We start from the raw sequence: 8,803 nt of genomic DNA, 5'->3' as shown, positions 1-8,803 counted from the left end.
GGGAGGCTGAGGTTGCAGTGAGCTGAGGCCTGCTGCTACACTCCAGCCTGGGTGACAGAGAGACTCCGTCTCAAAAAAAAAAAAAGAATTATCCGGGCCCAGTGGCACATGCTTGTAGGCCTAACTACTCAAGAGGCTGAGGCAGGAGGTTCGCTTGAGTTCAGGAACTTGGTGTTACAGTGAGCTATGATCGCACCAGTGCATTCCACCCTGGGTGAAAGGAGACTGTCTCCAAAAAAAAAAAAAAAAAAAAAAAACGAAAGTGATGGAAGTCTCCCTCCTATCTCATTTTATATTCATACATTTCCTACTTCCCAGAAATAAGCAATATTTTCTTGAATGTCCATTCAAGAGTTTTAAAATAAATGTAAATATAAGGAATTATACTTGTAGATTATTTTCCCTCCTTTACAGCTGGGTATTATTCCATTTAATTCCATTTAATTCTCTACAAAATGACTTTTGAGTTTATTCCCAATCTTTTGCTTTTACAAAGGTGAGAGGAATAGCTTGAATACTTTTTTTTTCTTTTTTTTTTTTTGAGACAGAATTTTACTTTTGTCACAGGCTGCAGTGCAATGGCGCAATCTCGGCTCACTGCAACCTCTACCTCCTAGGTTCAAGTGATTCTCCTGCCTCAGCCTTCTGAGTAGCTGGAATCACAGGTGTGGGCCACTACACACTGCTAATTTTGTATTTTTAGTAGAGACAGAGTTTCACCATATTGGCCAGACTGATCTCCAGCTCCTAACCTCATGTGATTCACCTGCCTCAGCCTCCCAAAGTGCTGGAATTACCGGTGTGAGCCACTGCGCCCAGCCTGAATACCATTGTTTTGCAAGTCTGCCACTAGTATGTCTGTAGGGTAAATTCCCAGGGGGAGAATTGCTGGTCCAAAGGGGAAAAACATGATTTTGCTAAATATTTTCATAGAGACTGCCTATTTCCCCATTGCCTAACCCTTTTTTGTTGAATCTGATGAAGTTTCCCTGTCTTTTATGTTGATAGCTTGAATTTGCTTTATGGACTAATGGTTGTTAGCACCCTCAGATGACCCTCATCTAGTGCACCCGTCAGAGAATCAGTTGGCTACGAAAGATTCTATGTGGGAATGTAGACCAGATACTTTTGAAACCCCAGTTCTCTAGTGTAAATCAAGCATATAAAAGTAACTGCCCTTATCCTTTAAGTCTAGAATTCTTTTTTCTTTTTTTTTTTTGAGACGGAATCTTGCTCTGTCACCCAGCTGGAGTGCAGTGGCACGATCTCGGCTTACTGCAGCCTCCGCCTCCCAGGTTCAAGTGATTCTCTTGCCTCAGCCTCCTGAGTAGCTGGGATCACAGGCATGCACCACCATGTCCAGCTTTTTTTTTTTTTTTTTGTATTTGTAGTAGACATGGGGTTTCATCATGTTGGCCAGGCTGGTCTCGAACTCCATATCTCAAGTGATTCACCTGCCTTGGCTTCCCAAAGCACTGAGAGTACAGGTGTGAGACACTGTGACTGGCCTAGAGTTCCCTCTTAAAGGCAGAGTTTCTAAATGCAGAAAAATTTAAGTGAATAGGTGTCAATTATGGTATCAAAAGAGGGAAATTTAAGAATCTGCCGTAAATTCCATGCATGTTCTGGACTGAAAAATTTTCAGCTCCCCTACCCCAACCCCCCAAACCAAAAGTAACAGCAATAAAATACTTTAAGAAAATTCATAGGTAAAATTTTGGAAGTAAAAGTCTGAAGGTGAAAAGCAGTATTTGCCTTGGAGCGGTTTTCTTTTTGTGAGCTTGCAGCTGGTGATCAGATTTCCACCAAGGTTAAATGCTACCATTACCGGAAACCACAAGCTTTCTTGTAATGGAGATGAAAGGGGTCCGCCCTAAGGAAGGTCTGACAATGGGATTGAAGAGTTTTGGAGAGGAGGTAAAACAAGTGCTTAGTCCAAGAAAACCTTTAAATAACAAGCGATGAACACCCAATCAAGTGTAATCATCCGACTCTGAAGTGGCTAATATTAATGACAATTGCCAACGCTGATTGAGAGCTTCTAGTTCCGCGGGACTAGAAGCTAGACTCTTCCTTTTATTAAACAAATTCTCAAAATATTATCATTCTCATTGTCCATTTAAAGAAATCGAGATCCCACCAATCACACCACCTCCCAGTATTTATGTATTTACACTTAAATGTGTACGTGATTTCTTTGGGGGCCCTATGAAACGTTTTTATTTTTAATTTATTTTTTGAGACGGAGTCTCGCCCTGTGGCCAGGCTGGAGTGCAGTGGTGCAATCTCGGCTCACTGCAACTTCCAACACCGGGTTCAAGCGATTCTCTTGCCGCAGCCTTCCCAGTAGCTGGGATTACAGGCGCGCGCCGCCATGCCCGGCTAATTTTTGTATTTTGAGTAGAGACGGCGTTTCGCCACGTTGGCTAGGATGGTCTCCAACTCCTAACCTCAGGTGATCCGCCCGCCTCGGCCTCCCAAAACGCTGGGATTACAGGCGTGAGCCACCGCGCCCTTCCGGGCCCTATGAGAGTTTTTACCCTGTGGGTGGGCTGATACAGGGGGAGAGGGGAAATCGGAGTGGGTGTGGATGTTTCTCGCAGGGCCCCGCGGGGTCACCTATGCCCAACTCATTCCCAAGTGGACTCCGAGGCAGGCGCTGTTAGGTCTCTTGGGACCGAAGCCGCCTGCAGGGTGGTCTGAGGCAAGTCTCCCACCTCTGTAGACAGGCGGGCCCTCCGGGAGCTTCCGGTCCGGTTAGGAGCCACGTGGATGTAAGAATCTGAGAAATGAACGTTGGTGCTGTGCTGGGAGGCTGAAATGTTGGGAACTAGACCTGGGCAGGGAGGTCAGGGATGGTCCCCCAAGGAAGTCACCTCTTGTGAGATCTGAGTGACCGGCAGCAGTGCGCCAGATGAAGAGGAAGGGAAGTGCAGCCCTGGGAACAGAGGAGGATGGTGGCTAGGCCAGAAGATTGAGCGGGCTGGGGCATGGCCAGAATGGAAGCGAGGCGGTTCCCCCCGAGGCCTCGCAGACCTCGCCGAGAGCAAGGGTAAGCCGTCCAAGGGTTTTGAGGAGAAGGTGACTATGGAATCACCCGGAACCACTCAGATAAGCTGTTTCCCTGTCCCCGGCAGCTAGGATCCTAGGATCCGTTCGGATCCTGATTCTTCTCTAATGGCTCTGCCCTGCCTCTCCACTGTTTCCAACGACTCATTTGTTGATTATATTGGTTGAATGCCGTTATTGAAATATTTGTTGAAGGCCGGGCGCGGTGGCTCACGCCTGTAATTCCAGCACTTTGGGAGGCTGAGGCGGGCGGATCACGAGGTCAGGAGTTCGAGACCAGCCTAACCAACATAGTGAAACCCTGTCTCTACTAAAAATAGAAAAATTAGCTGGGCATGGTGGAGGGCGCCTGTAGTCCCAGCTACTCGGGAGGTTGAGGCAGGAGAATTGCTTGAACCTGGGAGGCAGAGGTTGTGGTGAACCGAGATTGCACCACTGCACTCCACTGTGGGCGACAGGGCGAGACTCCTTCTCAAAAAAAAAAAAAAAAAAAGAAAATATTTGTTGAGTGTCTGTTTTGCTACATACTCAGGAGTGGTGTTTTAGGAAGGAAACAAAAATGAAAATGTGGCCCGGGAACATTTTCAGGATTTCAGAGAATATTTTCATGAAACAAGCGCCTGGAGTGTTACTTACATGAAAGAAATTTGGAACATTAAATTGTATGGTAACTAATCAAAGGCAGAAATTTTTTTTCGAGAAGTTATCTGTGTGGCACTAGAATTCCAGCGTTGGAATTTGTCCAGAGAGGGACTGCTGCACCAAATCTTGTAGCCATTTTGCAATCTTTGCTGCAGAAAGGGAAGGATCAGGTTATCCAAACTTCAGTTGTCAAAAGCTGGTCTTAGTTTCATGGGATTTCTCTTTTCCTTCTAGCTTCAACGGTCTAAATAGTGTTGCATTGGGGATAGATAAGATTTACCTTCATGAAAATGCCAAATTAGCCGACCATGTGATCACTGCCCATGAGTTAGCCCTGTTCTGCAAGGAGCAGTACTGTAAAACAAAACAAAACAGCCAAATTAACTACAATCAAACCTTTGTAGCTGCTGTTCTGCATCCACGGATTCAACCAACCTCCCATCAAAAATATTCAGAAAGAAAACAATAACAATACAACACGAAAGATACAAACGAAACCCAACACAATGTAACTATTTACATAGCATTTGTATTGTTAGTAATCTAGAGATTATTAAAAGGTATAGGGGAGGATGTTCATAGGTTATATGTAAACATGACATTTTACATTAAGAACTTGAACATCTGTGGATTTTGGTATGGGAGAGGGGGTCCTGAAACAAATCTCTCAGATACGGAGAGATGACTGTAATATTTCATTCTACCACTATAAAAGGAGAAGAAAATGTACAACATAGGGCTCCTGGCCTAAAATTCTTTCACAGGCATGGGAATTTAATGGGGACAAGTAGGGCAAAATAAATAGGAGTATCAGGGCAAAAGAAAACAGGGCTTGGGGTCTGTGGGAGGGAAAAGAACTAAAAAGAGGAACAGATAGACAATTTATCTCTTTTTGAAATTTTAGTAAATTTTGATGAGAAGAGTCCCAGATCCATCTGTCTTTTGAAGAATACAGACAATCAAGTGCTGGGGTCAGGGGCTCTCCCATGTTCAGGATGGCGATTTTGTGGGTGGGGTAGGCTGGCAGAGCCCACTGACATCTGGGTGATGAGAAGATGTTGGTTGGTTAGGATGGCATTCCTCACCCAAGCCCTATAACTTGATTTTCCAAGATTAATGATTACTTAGGATTATTTGATTTATCCTTCTACCTCCAGGTTCCTGTTGTAAACTAAAAATAAAATTGTGGCTCACATCTGTAATCTCAGCACTTTGGGAGGCCAAGGTGGAAGGATTGCTTGAGGCCAGGAGTTCTAGACCAGCCTGGGCAACATAGCAAGACCTGATCTCTACAAAAATTAATAAATTAGCTGGGTGTGGTAGAACATTCCTGTAGTACCAGCTGTTCAGAAAAGCTGATATAGGTGGGAGGATTGCTTGAGCCCAGGAGTTGGAGGCTGGCAGTGAGCTGTGATTGTACCATTGTACTCCAGCCGGGGCGATGGAGCAAGACCCTGTCTCTAAAAAGTAAATTTAAAAATTAATTAAAAATGTAAATGTAAGAACTGGTAGAAAAGGCCAGGTGCGGTGACTCACGCCTGTAATCCCAGCACTTTGGGAGGCCGAGGTGGGTGGATCACAAGGTCAGGAGATCGAGACCAACATGGCTAACAGGATGAAAACCCGTCTCTACTAAAAATACAAAAAATTAGCCGGGCGTGGTGGTGGGCACCTGTAGTCCCAGCTGCTTGGGAGGCTGAGGCAGGAGAATAGTGAGAACCCAAGAGGCGGAGCTTGCAGTGAGCCAAGATGGCACCACTACTCCAGCCTGGACGCCAGTGTGAGACTCTGTCTCAAAAAAAAAAAAAAAAAAAGAACTGGTAGAAAAAAGAAAATATTTAAATAATAAATTATATAATCAGGCTTCTATAAACCCAACATCAAAGGCAGAAATCATAAATCAAAATAATACTAGATCAGGGAGCTAAAAAAATTGGAGTGTCTCACTCTTTTTTTTATATTTTTAATGTTTTTGAGATGGAGTCTCACTCTGTTGCCTAGGCTAGAGTGCAGTGGCATGATCTCAGCTCACAGCAACCTCCACCTCCTGGTTCAAGCGATTCTCCTGCCTCAGGCTCCTGACTAGCTGGGATTATAGGTGTGAGCCATCATGCCCAGCTAATTTTTGTGTTTTTAGTAGAGGAGGAGGGGGTTTCACCATGTTGGCCAGGTTGGTCTCGAACTCCTGACCTCAGGTGATCTGTCTGCCTTAGCCTCTCAAAGTGCTGGGATTACAGGCATGAGCCACTGTGCCTGGCCTCTATTCTTTTAAAAAGGTCAAAATGAGGTGGGGTGAGGGGCAAATCAGCAATATAAGGACGAGCAAGTGGCTAATACATGAGTAGTTAAATAGTTCTCACAAATCAGTAAGTAGGCCCAGCGAGGTGGCTCACGCCTATAATCCCAGCACTTTGGGAGGCCAAGGTGGGCAGATCACCTGAAGTCAGGAGTTCGAGATCAGCCTGACCAACATGGAGAAACCCCCTCTCTCTACTAAAAAATACAAAATTAGCTGGGCGTGGTGGCACATGCCTGTAATCCCAGCTCCTTGGGAGGCTGAAGCAGGAGAATTGCTTGAACTCAGGACACAGAGGTTGTGGTGAGCTGAGATAGCGCCATTGCACTCCAGCCAGGGCAACAAGAGCAAAACTCTGTCTCAAAAAAATCAGTAAGTGTATCTTTTTTCTTTTCTCTCTCTCTTTTTTTTTTTCTTTCAGAGTCTTGCTCTGTCATCCAGGCTGGAGTGCAGTGGCTCAATCTTGGCTCACTGCAAACTCCCTGTCTCCTGGGTTCAAGTGATTCTCCTGCCTCAGTCTCCCGAGTAGCTGAGACAACAAGCACACACCACTACACCCAGCTAATTTTTGTATTTTTAGTAGAGACAGAGTTTCACCATGCTGAGCAGGCTGGTCTCAAATTCCTGACTTCAAGTGATCTGCCCACGTTGGCCCCCCAAAGTGTTGGGATTACAGGTGTGAGTCACCACGCCCATTCTCAGTAAGTACATCGTAACAGAACAATCAGCAAATGAAGAAATGCAAATAACCCACATGCTTCTGAGAGAAAGTATTCAGCCTCTAGCTTAGAAATGTACATCGACACAATTAAATGCATTTTTTCACCTGTGAGTTTGGCAGACATTTAAACCGATGCTATTTGGGAAAAGTTCCTGATATTCTGCATCTCAACACTACAATTCAAGATAACTTCTAGGAGACCAAGCACCGTGGTTCACGCCTGTAAACACAGCACCTTGGGAGGCCAGGGAGAGTGGATCACTTGAGGTCTGGAGTTCGAGACCAGCCTGGCCAATATGGCGAAACCCTGTCTCTACTAAAAATACGAAAATTAGCCAGGTGTGGTGGCATGTGCCCGTAGTCCCAGCTACTCAGGAGCCTGAGGCAGAAGAATCATTTAAACCCAGGAGATGGGGAGGTTGCAGTGAGCTGAGATAATGCAAAAAATAAACAACAACAAAACAAAACAAAACCTTCTAGGAATTGTTTTATAAAGAATGTCCTTTGCAGCCTTATTGGTAATGGCTATCATATTTTGGTTTGAACATTTGGAGGCCAAGGGCTAAAGCTAGGGCTGGTTCTCAGTCCACATGGTTCTGAAGGTCCCATTTCTAATTTCTGAAGTGGTTCCTTTTTGTTCAAATACTTGTTGCCTGGCCTGGGGGTGCTGGGTGTTAAATAAAAAAATGTGTAGTTCACAGATCTCTGGGTTAGAGAGAAGGGCTAGGAGTGTGGGGGAACTTTTTGAGGTAATTCTTGTTTAATTTTTACTCCAAAGAGAAACTTGTTAGTCTTTTGAATTCAGATACGGTTATCTACCAGCAAGTCATCATTTGGTAATGTAAATAGGATTGAGAGGTCATGTCCTTCATGCAAAACTTCAGTATTTCTTGAAGAAGGGAAATTAGTTGTTTTAGTTAACTAAAAGCAAGCTTACTAATTTTGAATTATTTTCTTTAACAGTAAGCATATTTTTTTAAGATAATGTCATAAGATGAATGAAGGAGGATTAGGGTGCAGTGAGAGAAGGCATCTATCTAACATCTTGAAGTCTTTATCATCAACAAAAGATGACTGTGAACTATTCTGTGATATTTAGAAGCCAAAATAAGTTCTAGTGTTTGGAAGCTTGTGGAAGCAGATTCTGGCTCAATGTGGAGAGCTTTCTGACACAGCAGTTTAACAAATGTAATCTCGTGTGCAGGACGTAAAGGGAGATACCACATTCTTGCATTTTTAAGGGGCTTTAGCTTAATGGTGCCAAACATAATGAGTATAAAAATCAGTGCAGAGATACAGTGAGTAAAACATTCCTCATGATTACTCATAGCTAGATATTTCTCTAAAAGTTGAACATGATGTGAATTCATCTGCCTGCATTTAATGCCTAGGTTTTGGAATAATATATATCTCCAACAGTCAGCTGTAGTGCCAGACCCCTATTAACTTCAGTAGGGATGGCAGCAGGTTCAAGAAGTCAAAGAAGAGACCTGGAGCCAGTGGAGGAGACATAGGGTTTTATTAGGGGGAGCTTACATACAGGGACAGCCCAGTGACAGTGGACTGGACAGGAGAACCACAACCATTTGCAAAAGGCATGCAGTTTATATAGCATCTTCACTTAGCACCGTCCTGGCAGCAAGCGCCACATGGCAACTTTCATTTCTTAAGTTGCTGCTCTCAGGTTTATCTGCCATTGAACATATATCCCAGTTATTACTTTCAGGTGCATCTATCATGTATCAGGCCAGTGGGATATTCACACTTTGGGTAGCTGAAGGGAATTCTTGCTGATCTTTGGATCAGTTAAATTTATATACAGTGGGCTGGGTGCTGTGGCTCACACCTATAATCTCAGCACTTTGGGAGGCCGAGGCGGGCGGATCACCTGAGGTCAGGAGTTCGAGACCAGCCTGCCTAACATGGCGAAACCCCATCTCTACTAAAAATACAAAAAATTAGCCAGGCATGGTGGTGGGCGCCTGTAATCCCAGCTACTCGGGAGGCTGAGGCAGGAGAATCGCTTGAACCCGGGAGGCGGAGGTTGCAGTGAGCTGAGATCATGCCATTGCACT

At 44.5% G+C, this 8,803-nt stretch overlaps 1 protein-coding gene across 1 annotated transcript in view; it reads left to right on the top strand.

Moving 5' to 3' along the window:
* Positions 1–8,803, top strand: part of DPPA5 (developmental pluripotency associated 5) — a 13,071-nt gene that overhangs the window by 3,751 nt on the left and 517 nt on the right. The gene's annotated exons all lie outside the window — the stretch shown is intronic.

This window comes from Mandrillus leucophaeus, unplaced genomic scaffold, assembly GCF_000951045.1.
Source record: "Mandrillus leucophaeus isolate KB7577 unplaced genomic scaffold, Mleu.le_1.0 Scaffold300, whole genome shotgun sequence".
Lineage (NCBI taxonomy): Eukaryota > Metazoa > Chordata > Mammalia > Primates > Cercopithecidae > Mandrillus > Mandrillus leucophaeus.
The sequence above is the reverse complement of the archived record's forward strand: the minus strand, read 5'-3'. Positions and strand labels throughout refer to the sequence as shown.